The 14582-nt window shown below is 40.4% G+C and overlaps 1 protein-coding gene across 2 annotated transcripts in view; it reads right to left on the minus strand.

Moving 5' to 3' along the window:
• The window catches only part of TENM1 (teneurin transmembrane protein 1), a 453479-nt gene that overhangs the window by 28510 nt on the left and 410387 nt on the right, over positions 1-14582 (minus strand). The gene's annotated exons all lie outside the window — the stretch shown is intronic.

Consider the following 14582-nt stretch of genomic DNA (forward strand, 5'->3'; position numbering starts at 1 on the left):
CCCCATCCAGTGTGGAACAAAACCGGATTTGAAAAGTCATTTAGCACCCTCTGGGAGGTATTTGCACAAGTCCATTAAGGTAGGAGCTTAATTATACCTATGCAGTCATGCAAATAAAAACACACTTTGTGTCATGCAACATCAGCCAGAAAATTTTCCAGGTCTAAATGTTATTGTTTCAAGGTTGAAGTGAAGACTGGCAGAGTGGAAAACAGTTAGAGGTTGTCAATGTCCTAACACTTTAATTGACTGTTAGTACAAAAGCAAAATGACATACTAGAAGACTATGAGACATCCCACTATTTCCTAAGCAAGAAATTTAATGAGACTTCTGTGCTGCAAGAAATATAAGCACACTAATTCTTTGTTATATATATCTATCTATATAGATACAGATATATACATATACACACACACCCCCCAACATAGCACACTTCACATGATGCAATAGCCAAGTTAATTACTTATACTACTTTTGCCTGGTGACTTCAGTATTTCAGTCATAGGTTAAAGAAATTCTTCATATTTAAGGTTAGCTTTTTGCCTTTCTCCATGCAGATAAGAGTGTCAACCAAGCAAAGTTTCCAAACCCTGCTGGACGAAATGCTAGGAGATTGACCTCACTCATCTGATTCCTGTTGCATCAGCATCTGGAGGAATGAAATATGCTCCCTGTCATCCTGAAAGACAACTACCATGTAGGCTGCTGATTGTAGCACATTGAGAAAGCTCAATAGCCAGTGCAGGAGTGCTGAACTGGGAAACAACAGAGCAGACTGGCCCCTCTCCCCAGGTAATGGCTGGCAGAGGATTTAGGCAGCAGCTTGTCTATGGAAAGCTGAGAGAACAACTGAGCCACCAGGACTGCAGGACAGCCTGTTTCTGTCTGTCTCAAGGATGCTTTGCCTGGCATCCTTTGTGAAGAGATGGCTGCTTTTATCTGGGTGGAATTTTGCTGAATATTTCAGTAGTCAGAATAAATAAATACTAGGCTAAAACGTAATGGTTTCATATGCTGTATGTTGCAGAGGCTTCTATTATTTCATTTACTGATTTTGTGGCTGTTTTTTTCCTCATTTTTCCACTGTGCTAATTAAAAGATCCATGAATTTGGAGGCTGCAGATGCTAATACAATGCTCAGCACTGAGGAACAACATATGGTGGAGTGTGTGGCCATCACAAGCCACCTGCTCACTGGGGTCAGCTCAGGAACCAGGCTGGAGGCCAAGTCTCTCCTTTCCTCAAGCAACTGTATTTCCTGAATAATCTAATTTCCAGAAGTACATTGTTGGCTTGATAATTGATGCTTTAATAAAGGGAGGGTATTGTGGGTATGTCTCACCCTGTGTGGTTCTGTGGTGCACCACACAACCATGAAGGCTCCCGGAATAATCCAATTCCTCCCCGTGCCCAGTTCATTTTGCTAGACAACACAACTGGCATTAAGACTAATGCTGGGGGGTTGAAGATCTCTCCTGAACCAGGTGGTAGAGTCTTTCCAAATGATGATAAATGTGGTGAAACAGTTGGAAACAGATTCCTCCCACAAAGGTGCTGATTGCTGTGTGTGCCTGAGCCTGCCCAGATCCCACCCGCTGTGCCAGGGCTGCTTTGCACGCTGCTGTTTGCACAATGTTCAGCTGAGAGTTCACTGGGACAACAAATGAAACTCTTTAGTTAGCATGAAAATCTCTACAAGGCTTCAGGAAACTTGGAAAAAAAAAAAAATAGCCCAAACTTATTTGCAATGCACCACTAGTGCAGAACATTTCATTGCTCTGCGAAAGGGATCGGTTTTACTGACACTTCTGACTTCAAGAGCCTCCTCCACAGATCTCTCTGAGGTAAAAATAATCTTTGATTAACTTTAACTAGGTTATTGGTAATAAAAACTTTGAGATGGAACTATCTCTTTCTTGCCACAATAACTCTGCATAGCTCCTGCCATGTTTTTATAGCTGGTTTTCCTTCATGGACCAGCTCCATTGCCTTTTCTCAGTGAATAATTTTAATTACTCTCACTGTGTGGGTATCCCCGCTTTCTTGCAGATAAAGGGGAACTGGTTTGGACCAAAACAACTTTTTCTCTGGTTGATTTGAGGCTGATCTGGTTTGCTAGCTCACTGCTAGCTCATGCTAGTACAACTGAAGGGGAAAAAAAGATGAAATGGATCCATTAAAATCTAAGATACGCACAAATCCCTGAGCACTCCTAATCTGAAGAAGAATTTCAGTGATGTAGGAAAAAAAATCACCATTGTTCTTACAGGATGAACCTTCAAGGCATTTAAACTGGTGTAAGCTGAGGCTGCTGCAGTCCCACCCCATCCCTGCCCCCAGTGCAGCCCCCAGCAGCAAGGCCAGTGTTTATCTGCTCCTCTTGAGAGCAGGTTCTTGACAGTTTGCTGGCTAAAAACTAATCACCTAAATCAGTTTAAACTGAAGTGTAACTGCACCCTCAGGTTGACTGTTACCTTGAAAAGTCACTGGTTGTTTCTATTCTTTTAAAAGCAGCTGCCCTCTGGCAGGTTTCTGTGACCAAACCATCCGTTGTGCTTCATTCAGAGCCAGTAAACATATTACAGAGAAGCACTTCAAATTTTATCAGATATGACTCTGCCTATTAAAAAGTTTTTGCAGACAAAACCTCAGTTAGGATTAGAATATTAAATCAGTTACTATATTTTTATTTACTACACTTTTTAATTTGAAGCAGTACTTTAAAAGCCCTGTAAAAAGTCCTCTCCCATCTATGTATTTTTTCTAATAACTCAACACTGGGCCAATTGCAAGAGTTTTTTCATGTATGTGATGAGTTCTTTTTTTGAGCAGTGTACAGAAATGGCACTGCCATCATAAACAAGCAGAAGAGGTTTTTTCAGTAGCAGTTGGTACCTCACAGTCTTAAAAAACTGAAGTTTTCAGGTGACAATTCTTCTCTGGCTCACTGGAGACTGAGTACATACAATGGAAATCACTGCTGAAACAAATGAACCCTTGAGCAATGAGACCTTTTCCATTTAAGTACTAACATGTCAATTTTTCTGGGAATTCAGCATTTAACTGTCAAGATAACGGCTCCAACTATTTCTAATAATCAATCTCTGGTTTGAGAAGTGCAAAATTAACACCTACTGGTCTGGCTTTCTAATACATTTTTTTTTCACGTCAACTGTTCTGGAAAACACAAAGTGCACTAAGGTGCCTTCAGCTTAAATTAATTTTCACTGGGAGATCTACATTTAGGTAGTTAAATAGCTCTCAGTCCTAAATGGGTTTTTTTGTTTGTTTCTTGCAAAATATGCATGTGCTGTATACCTATCTACCTACCTATTTGGTTTGAAATATTTAATATATTTCACAGAGCAAAGCTTTACAAATAAATAAATTTTTTTGCAAAGCAGTTCTGACAGGAGAGCCAGCACTACTATAATTCTTAAACATTCGTGCCCACACACATACATACATTGAAGTGTTAGTTTGTGAAGAGCACTCTTTCACTTTTGGTTTTGACCATATGGCTAAAACTTTCTGCACATTTTGCATGACATTTTATGGCTGAGGCATTTTGGGTACTATTTTAAACAAATCAAATCAAATCAGATAGATTCTATGGTGCCTATCAAAGAAGGAAAAGTAAAGAGGGAAAAATTTGTCCTTGTCTGCAGATGCAGGTTTCAAGAGCTTAACTGGTTGGTTGTGGGGGGTAAATTTCACTGGGATAAGTTTCAGTTATCATGGATTACAAGAAGCCACACAAATTCCTAAAAAGGCTTCGCTGTTACTCTGATTTCTTGCCATACATGGCTTGTGTATTTTGATTTAATTTCGTGTAGTAGCACGAAATTCATGCCAAAATTTTTCTGATGGCTCTGATGGATTACTTCCTATCTCTACTGCTCAGCTTCAAGTAGTTCTGTTTGTGCTACCTCTGCCTTTATTCAGCTCTACAGTACACCTTGGCAGACCTGACCATAACATCCTCCATATTTCTCTTTTGCTGCTAACTACCTTTTTTCATCTCCTCTTATTTATACTCAGCTCTTGTTGCCAAGTAAAACCCTTTTACTCACCATAGATCCTTCTAAATAGCCTTCTTCTCTCTTCCCACCCAAACCCTTCTTTTCCTTTCCTACTTCAAGAGAAATGGCTCCGAGGAAGGACTCACACCAGGAGTGAGAGTGTGGTTTACAAGGCTGGAGGAGACCAGTTCTGCTTGCCTGAACTTTTTACAGGATGTCTCACTACATGTATTTCTCTCTATTTTCTCACAGTTGACAACCACGGATATTTTTTCATCATTTTTCTGTCAGTTTGCTCTCACTTCTGGGCTCTTTCTCTTGTTGACACTGACACTGGCAGCTCCTCTCAGCAGCTTAGCTTCTCTCTTAATGGCACACAGAGGCACAACTCAGCTCCTGCAGTCTGACGCCGGGGAACCCTTGCCCGTGGTGGGATTGCAGCCTCCTCCCACACTGGAGGAGCCTTTATTTTTCATGTTCCCAGTACTGCATGTTGTAAAATTCAGAATTATACAGTTCAGCTGTAGCAATCCCTGCTCCAAACTTCACAAACGTGGTGCTCTCTGCATTCATTGCTCCCCAGTGAAAAACCCAGATAAATGAATTTTGCAGCCTAACGACCATTGTTTTCTACCCTGGGCTGGGAAAGCAGCTGTGGCACATTTACAGATACAACTCAGAGGTCTGAGGACACCAGTTCTCCAGCAACACAGCTCAGGTGGTGTCCCTACCAATTGCCTTTGCTACCAATTATTTCCAGCAGATCAGGGACCCAGGGCAAGCAGGCAAAGGCAAGACACCACTCTGATGGTTTTCACTGCTTGTCTTTGCTTCACTTGCCATGAGACTCTCCATGCTCCCCAGCTCTCTTCTTGTTTCATAATTTCTTTTTTTTCAGATCTTTTTCTGCTTCACAACTTCAAAGCTGTATAAGGAATCGTGGGTCTACTAAATCGATAAGAAAAGCTGATTTCTAAGGGGACAGGTTTTACATAGTTTTAATTTAATAATAGAGAGAATATTACCCAGAATCACATAAGCCCATTGACTATGAAAATCAATGGGACTTAGACTCCTAAACCATTGAAGTCTGTTTAAACATGGTACCCATGGTTTATACAAGTTATGCAAGAAATACTTTGCTAAACACCCAGTAGGAATTTACAAAGTATTTTGATCAGGCTGGTACCTCTGAAAGGAGGAATCTTTGCTCTTCAATTAAAATACCTCAAAATGGACTATAAATTTGAATCTAAATCAAAAACCTCTCCAGTGCTGGAGTGGGAATCTATGTTTTTCAAACATACTGCTACAGCTAATTTACATGGCCAAAAGTTGGGCATGGGACCAGGTGGAACATCTACTAACAACAGGACAGCTTCCATTCTGCCTCACTTCCTAACTCAGGCTTCCAGCTCCTGTTCTTGTCAGATGAGTTGGCTCAAAAGAAAGGCTGCATAAATCTTAATAAATCTCTCACCACTTTGGGCCTTTTCTTTCCATTTTGGGTTCCTAAGTTCTGGATGCAGAAAGCCAGTGTGCTGCCAGTGCAGAAAAGGTGGGAGGAAGATCGTGGAAAGCTTTAGTGGAAACAGTAATGAAAAGCTGTTTGAGGACAGAGAGAAGCTGGAGCTCATGTGTTATGGTCCCTTTTGCCTCCAATAACTGCTGAGGTTCATAACAGCACCTGGCCTGAAAACTGAGATTAAGAGAGGATACATAGGAATGAAATTTCCAAAACTGATAAAAAAAGAAAAGAAAGTCAAACCCTTTCAGCAGCACCAGCCACTGTGAATATGCAACTCAAATACTCGTCCATCTCAAGATTAAAATCAAATTCCTGAAATCAAAACTTCCTACAGATTAGTGCCCAGAAAACTCTCCACCAACAGCACTCACTGCTCCTCAGGGCAGAGCTCCCCTGAACAGGGCTGGGTAGAACATGAGACTGAGGGAAGTGAAGGACAAGGAGGTTGCCAGTTTGGGTGTGTGGGAGCCACAGCTGCCTTCTCAGCTGGATCAAGGCTGGAAAAACACATTCCTGCCAGGATCAGAACAAATGCTAACTCGACTGCTTTCACATGAAAATGCAAACTCACTTCTGTGATTTAAGATTTCCCTTATGAGTGACACCATTAAAATCACAAACACGGCTTCTGCAAGCAGAAGAAAGAAGATGGGGAAAACAGATATCCTGCATTTCATGCTTAGGGCAGGGCATCTTTTGTGGTAAATTCCTAAACCAATACACAGTTCAACAGTAAAAGCTTTTTTTCCAACCCATTGTAAGAGCAAACTAATTCTTTACTAAACTGCAGCAGAGATTTAAAGCAAAACAACTACAGAATTTTTGATTTTTAAATTATTTTTGCCATATAGATATAAAAAAATCTAGTAAGAAAAAGCAAATTATTTGAGTTCTTATTTCTACAAAAATTAGCACCAAGATTGTTATCACAGATTGTTATCCCATGATTATCTGCGACTACTTTTTCACAAGTTTTTACATAATAGTGGATATTTCAACTGAGCAAAATGAATGCATCTATCCAGCTGCCTGGCTGCATTGAAAGCAAACACGTACTCCTGTAATAAAAAATATTAAGCATCTTGCAGAACAAAAAAGACTAATGCATTTCATGTGGCTATTAACATTGATTGGATACTTGCAGGAAAACACACTGGAAAATGTTTGATTCTAGCCTGAGACTGTAAGCAGGCACTTTGTTTTAAATTTCTGTCAGCTAAGGGCATTGATTACTGTTGGGATGCATATTTGGATATGCATTAGCAGACTCTGAGAAAAGCTACAAGGATGAAGTTTAGGACTCATGTTTTTTTCAAGCAGAATTCAAGAATTACCACTCAACCAGATAATGTATCTCAAGCCTGGGTTGGGAATAACCTGGATGTAAAAGGTTTTCTTGCCTTCCAAAAAGGCTCTAGACAAAGATTTTAGAAGTGCACCCAGAATAAGGTTTCCAACAGGCTCCTAATCAGAGAGTGAATTAAAGTGATTTTTGGTACCTGAGCTCGAGATTTAGAAAGGCTCCAGACCTAGAAGGGCTCAGGAAAGCTCCATGATGTCTCTTGCAAAACAAAAAAATAAAAAGGGGAACGGGGAGGGTTGGAATGGGTTGGGATGTGCAGGAGGCCCTAGAAGGGGACCCTGGAAAGTTCTGAATTCAGAAAGGACCCATGAGGGTGCTGGATCTAGACAAGACTGCCAGGCTTGGAAAGGCTGCAGAAGGGCTCCAGAGTAGTGCCAGAAGGGGCTTTAGAAAGAAGCTCTAAAAGGCTTCCATCCCACCTCAGGAAAGAGATCTAAGGATGCCCTCCCACCCTGGCTCAAAAAAGCTCTTGATCTAGAAAAGCCCCAGACCTACCAAGGTGCTAGATGTCTTCAGAAAGGTCAGCAAAATTGTAAATACATGGATCTCAGGCTCTCAGCAGCTTCTAGATCTAGAAAACAGGAATTTCTAAGCAGTGCAAGATCTAGAAATATTCTTTTAAAACATCATCTTTATTTCTTCAAACCAAATCTGAAAAGACTGGAGCAAATAGCGTAAGTTAGGAAACCTTCTGGATGGGAGCATACAAAAATAATTTCACAATGAAATTAGTTCCTTGTGACAAGGCTCCTTCTACCAAGTTTCAAGCATTTGACCTCTCCTGATTCCTCAAATTTTTGGCATACCTTTCATGAGCCCACATGCTTAGTTTATGGTAGGAATATCAAAACCTACATTGCTTTTGTCGTCGCTATTGATACGAACACAGCTGGCAAGAAAAACAGAAGAAATACATATGGATGGAGGACCTGAAGGGGTTTATATCACATCATGACTTTCTCCAGTTCTCACCAGAGACAGCTCCTTGCTGTTCAGTTTCCCATTTTGCTTTGAGCAGTTGATTGAATGGCTACTGAATGATGTTCAGACATTTATGATTTTCCTGCAATGTTACCTACATTGCTAAACTTCATAAATTTATTCTCCAAGGCAGTGCATCATTTTGCATGCTACAGCCATCCCAAAGGAATCTATCAGCAGGAGATGAGGCCCAGTTTCTAAAAGCTGAATGTCCTTCAGACATTTTTAGCTAATTTGTTTGTAAATGTGAATGTTATTGTCAGAGTAACATACTGCATGAAATGGTGCTCTCCATCATTCTGTTTTCATCTCTCTCTGTGGCCTAAGCCTCATAATGCACAGCTATAAACATAACCTCTGGATGCTACACTGCAAATGAATACAACCAATTTCTGGTTTGACACTGCATTTTTTTTCCCCTCCACTGACACCATATCTTTTTTTTAAATTTTCTTTTAAACTTGGCAGAAAAGATGCTGAAGCAAACATGGCCTCCTGAAGAGGGGCAATCGGGCACCCTCAGCTGTCACTGCTCAGGCTGTGGCTCCTGCCACTTTACTCTCTGTGACTGTCACAGCTTTTCTTTGACTTCAGTTATGCCTCTAAGCACAACTCAGGGCAAACTGAGTCCTGATAATCATACTGGAGATATCACTAATACTTCCAAAACAACTTCTCTGGACTGAAACCTTTTCAGTCTTTGTTTCTAAACAGCTTTTGAGACCCAACAAGTACCCAGGCAGCAAGGGAACAACACCCTCTAGAGTTGCCTTGTGTTGACATGCTTCCAAGTCCTGTCCTTTGTAAATTATTATTGCAGTGTTGTTTTGACAGGATTTGCAGACATTCCAGTTCCCTTTAGTGCCTTACAGCAATTTGCAGTCCAGAAGTATCACTGTGCTGGCTTTTTTGACCCCCCCTTCCAGTCATTCAGCCACACAACCATCCCCAGAATACCCACACTTTCTTTTACAGCTTTAAAAAGCAACATTTTGCAGCTATGTAAAAATTCGATGACCTGGCAACAGAGTTAAAAGCCTACATTGCCTTTTTTTTTTTTTTTCCCCACTCACTGCTGTCATGAAGACAGACCAGGAGTCCAAAGAGCTGCTGTAGGACTATCTCCTATCCCATCGTTGGGTGACATCTCTGCAGGAGGGACATCACAACCTCTGGTGACTGCTGGCCTCAAAACTTGCACTGTAGTAAAACTTCAGGCCCATTTGGTCTCTCTCCCCCTCGTGCCATGCAACATTTCCAAAGGACCAAACCAGAAAAGAAGCTGCGAGGCTTGGCCTAAAGGCAGCAAAGGAAGCTCCACGTAAAGCTTGATTATTACTGATATTCACTTCACAACACATGAATCTCTTGCATCTGTGGAAGGTCCATGACCCCATAGATGTGTGAAGGGTCAGCTGGTGAAAGGAAGAGAGCAACCTCCACACAGTATCCTCCCTGACAATCTTAAGTAAAAATGGCTAATACAGGAGTTGCCTCCACCAAAGGATGTATTTCTTAAATCAGAAGCAGATTTTTTTATTAGTGGATGAACAACTTGATTAAAAGAGCAGGAGGGGTATTACCTGCCTGGCATGGCTCTGCCTGCTGCCAGCAACATCTCCATTCCCTTCTCAGCAGAGCAGGATGTCAGGGACCAGCTTTCACTGCCTTATTACTTATGGTAGCTCTGTACTATATAAAAAGTACACCTGAGAACACCCATATCCAGGGCTGAACTGCTACCTTCTTGCCAGCCATCCAATTCTTACAGAATTCCTTCTTTCAGTTTCTCATTAGAAAGAAAAGATTTAAAAAGCCAACATAAATCTTGCTCTGTATAGCAAAAAGTAAGAGAAAAGAGAAAAGTCATGAGCAGAGAGATCTGTCAGGTCTCCTTCACCCCACCATCAAGTCTCTAACACTCCATGCCTCAATAGTCAAAGAATAGGATGCAGTTGGTGGAAGATTTGATTAAAATGTACAGTCTTTTACTCAATATTAATGAATTTTTAAAAAATGGAAGATAATTGAAATAAATTGCTGTTTTGCAGGTGATCAATATAAAAAGACCACCTGGACTTTAAGGACGAAATTGCAGTGTGACTTCACCACACATTATATCACTTCTGTGACTAGCATTTCAAATTCAGTGATAGAATAATTTGATTAGAATACAAATTAACTGAGATGAAACCATTCTGTTTGATATTCTAAAAATCACATTATACACCTACCAGTTTGATTCATGAGCTCTCACAGACTTTGTTCCACCTGAGGTCCTAATGCTATGAGCCTCTTTTCTCTCAGTTCCTGTTTAAAGAGAGGGTACTTAACCTCTCCTCTACCACTGGGAAATGATTATTCCACCTGAAGATCCTTTTTTTGAAAAGGCCTTCAGCTTGATTTTGCTTCAAAGTCTGGATACTTGTGACTGTTCCTGCACATGCTATAATGGGTTGAATTCTTTGGTAGAGGCTTAGGGCTTCCAAACACTTCCAACACTTAATTATTTGAGGGGGACCTCATTTTTAAAAAGCTTTGAAAATGCTTCAGTAAACATTCTGTCCATTACCTGTTTTGGTCTGTATTTCACAAACACTAAATACATTCTCTTAGGATACAGCTGCTCCTTGTTACTGCCTCACTACTCACTACCCTTTCAATTAAGGCTGGAAAAACACCCAGCCAGAGGCCTTGGTTCCACTGAAGTTACTGCAAACCTGTTGCTGATTTTGCTGGGGCCATGATTTCCACTCTAGTTAGCTTCTCTGGTGCTCCAGCAAAGGCAGAGAAGAAAGAATATGAAATTAAGCAGCAGAGTAAAAAGAACCAGAGACTAAGAAAACTATATATTGTAAAAAAATAACAGCTTTTCCGGGTTCCTTAATGCAGCAAAAATTAGAAAAAACAGTAATGAAGATCTTTTCTAAAAAAGAAAAAAGCTCTGAAGGCATTCTGTAAGGGAAGAGTACAAATAAAAATTAAAGGGCCTATAAATTGTAATTTCTGCTTTATGTTCAGTGATCTCACGAAAACACATAAAACATCTTTCTGAGAAGCACTGAAAAACACAGTTCAGAGATTTGGAATATTTATGATACTTTAATTATTCGTAACTAGAAGAGTGGCTCAAAAGCCTCAGAGAGAGGACAAAAGTAAATCAAAAGCAGAGGTAGTTTTGCAGTACTTTGCTACAGTGAAAACAAAGATGGTGCTTTTTTTTGCTGGCATACAGCTAATACAATTAGAATATAATGTATCTAGAGTAAAAAAAAAAAAAACAAAAAACAATGAGGAAGTGTTTTGCACTTTCTGCTTTTATGAGAATGCAATATATAATGTTGGGTATGTAGAGAATCACCTAAAGGGAGAGTGTATCTTCCTCCAACCTGCAATACTAATTGGCTCCCTGTAATCCTGCAGTTGCTTTGTGACACCCTACTCTCAACCTGGCTTTAAAGTACTTGAGCTTAGAATCAATTTGATTTTTATGCTGGCAGCTCACTCCCCCTGTTTCTCACCCATTCATCAGATCATATTTTTGTCTTTCACATTTTCCTTTCCCTGCCTCCAAATGTACCCAGTGAAAGACTTGTTGAGGTTGTGCTTGCTCCAATGAGCAGCCCCTCATCACTGCTTTCAAGTCAGGTCACCATGTCCTGGGAGCTTTTTGTTCTGCTCAGAAGGTTTCCATAATGCCACTGAAGCATATTGTGCCTCTGCAGATGCTGATGGGGAGGGCCTACAGCACTTGGGACTGTGGGAGCAATGTCAGAGTTTGCATTTTTGAGATATACACTACATTTTCAAGCAGTTCTGTTCATCTTTACTCAGGCTTTCCAGCATTCTGTCTCTCACTATTTCAATTAGGTCATCAACACTATTATATGCTCTTTCCCCTCTCCTTTGTCATTCAAAGGACTGTCCAGGACATGGCCCTCTTGCCATGTGTGGGTCTCCTTTAAACTCTGTTCCAGAAACCTGCCTTTTAATTTGACTGATGCAAGCAAATGGCCTGTGTAAGTAATGCTGTCACATTTTTATAAGGGAGCAAAACATTTTGCAGTGTCACTGAAGTTTATGTGAAGCAACACGATATAGATGGTCCCCTCATGTGGAGAACTGCTGAACAAAGGCTGATGGAGTGCAGATGTCAAGAAAAAGTCTTCAAACCAGACCTTTCATTTTGGAACACAGCAGTGACAGTTATTAACACCATCAATCAGGATGGAGCTATTGCTTTGGCACGGATTCATGCCTAGTGGGACTGACATAGGCAGGAGAACAAGGCCATGGTTTCAGGCTAAGACACAGCTCTTGGGATTCATTTTCTGTTGCCTTGCAAATGTTTGGTCTCTCTATTTGCAGAGACTGTGCTCAAGATTGGTTTAAACAGCTCCCACAGATATAAATGGCTGGAGGTTCAGAGTGGTGGAAATTCAGCCCGTGTATTTCTCATGGGAGGAGAGAGAAAGGATGAAATAGCAAGATGGTAGAAATATCTGCTAATTCTTTCCTCAGCTTTCACCGCAGCAATGGAGGCAGAAGAGAAGCCAAGCTTATCACTCAAGCTGAGCTGAAGTGTTTATACTTTCACACAAAACCTCCCACAACGTCAATATAACTTCTATGGATCTAATGAAGTCTGGTTTCCTAAGGACTTCCGTCTCCTGGCTGACTGACTTGGGAGTTTAATAAGATCCAAGCACCAAATGAAGCTTTTCCTGTGAATGGAGTGTTTATTAGATCCTGAGTGGAATCTCTGGAGTTTAATAAAAGAAAGCTCGTGCTGCAATATTTCTTTTTGAAAGGGCACTTTAGGTCCCTCTCCTCCAACTGGATTAATATTTTTTATGGAACGTGTAAGAATTTAATTGCTGTGAAGGCTGGTGTTCCTCTACAAATTTGTTCAAAATTGGACCAAGATTTTGATTTACTGCAGGGAAAAGAATACTGACAGACAGAAAGACAGACATGCCCACACAATGTGTTCTCATTTGCTACCAATAACCAGGCTAAAAAAATTCAGTATACCCTAGGGATGCAGCAAACACTGAGAGTATGCACAGTTGAGAAAAAAAGTAACCTGGAGATGCCTCTGATCAGGATCAAGCATGATTTCATCAGGCACTGAAACAGAGTGATGATCCTCTCTTTTTTTCCTTCTTTCACTATCCATCCCAGTCTCCTCCCTTAGCCAGAAGGCCCTGCCCCAGGGTGATGTTCCCAGCCAGCCCGCTGCTGCTGCAAATTTTGGGGAAATTTTTGAGAAGACAGTAGGAGCATTTTAGACCAAAGCTTGTCACTGACTTAGAGTACCTACAATAGTCTTCCTATCCAAAGGGTATGAGGTGGGCAGGAGATGGAGCAGGTAATTCTATTATCTTTAGCTGGGCTTTGCTTTGCTAGCCCATGCTCTGCAGAGCATACAGTGGGGAGATCAGTTAAGCTCAACCCACGGGGCCTCCAGACCAGATCCAAAAGTATGAAGTTCAGTTCAAAATAACGTCCAAAGAATGAGTGAAAACTGGGAGCCAGACCCAGAAGAAGCCCAGGACTGAGCAGCAAGGGCATTCACCTGAAAATGCTGGCATTCAGATTCTGGGTGCTATAGATTAGGGAGGTGAATATTAAAAATCCCAGGAAACTGAACATGGTTTGATATTCTTGAAATATGTTTTGCCTTTAAAATTCAGTTCTTGTTGATGGTCTAGTATTCAAGGTTTCAGAGGCAGTATTTTCAAAAAATATGACCAGCAATATCAGAATGAAACATACGGAGATAACTGATTTAAACAGAGATGTCTCTTACAATCCTGGCACCAATGATGAGTGTTGAGTACATACACATATATATTCATAAACATAGATGTGAAAAGCCATTTTCTTTACATTTGCTCTTATTAACTGATGGCAGAACACTAAAATCATCTATGCTGAAAAGAAAAGTCATCCAAGTTTGGTACATGATGAAATAGTACCGAGAATGCTGCCATACCATCTAAATACCAAAACTGAATGTCCTTTTCCTTCTAAATTCAGATTAACATCCTCCTGGTGAAGTATGAGATCGAAGTAATTAGTCAGAGCTTGGTGGTTTATCTGTCACAAGATATAATCTTTTCAACCCCAGCTGTCCTTCCCTTCTCCTGCCATGAATGCAGAATGCTGTGCTTAAGAATGAGAAGGTGAATAACAAACATAGAATGATTAATAAGAAGTGTTTCCATCAAACCTGATACTGGAATAAAAGACTGAGCCCTTTCATAATCAACTTCTTTATTAAAGTGAATGCCTTAGAGTGAAAGCTTGTCATTTATGGTGGTTTTTGCAATGGGCAGTTATTCTGTGTGTTTACTTCAAGAGTACATTTTTGTACTTTGGTAAATCAAGAAATATTGATTTTGAGCAAGCCGTTGATTTTATTGTCAGAACAAATTTAGCTTTGAGAATTGATTTTATTAACCTATTTCATAAGTTGCTCTAAACACACAATTTGTGAGCAGCCCACATTCTCTGGATGTAAATGCCATTTGTAATTTGGCCAAAAAACAATTTAGTGGAGATGGGCCAAATTAATTTTTCATTTATGTTTATGCCATTCTGGAATAAACTCAGCAGTCTTGCAAGGATACACAATTGTTTTTGACTAAGGGAAAATATAATTTCCTTACTTTCCTTGATATA

The sequence above is a fragment of the Heliangelus exortis genome, chromosome 14 (assembly GCF_036169615.1).
Source record: "Heliangelus exortis chromosome 14, bHelExo1.hap1, whole genome shotgun sequence".
NCBI classification, from domain to species: domain Eukaryota; kingdom Metazoa; phylum Chordata; class Aves; order Apodiformes; family Trochilidae; genus Heliangelus; species Heliangelus exortis.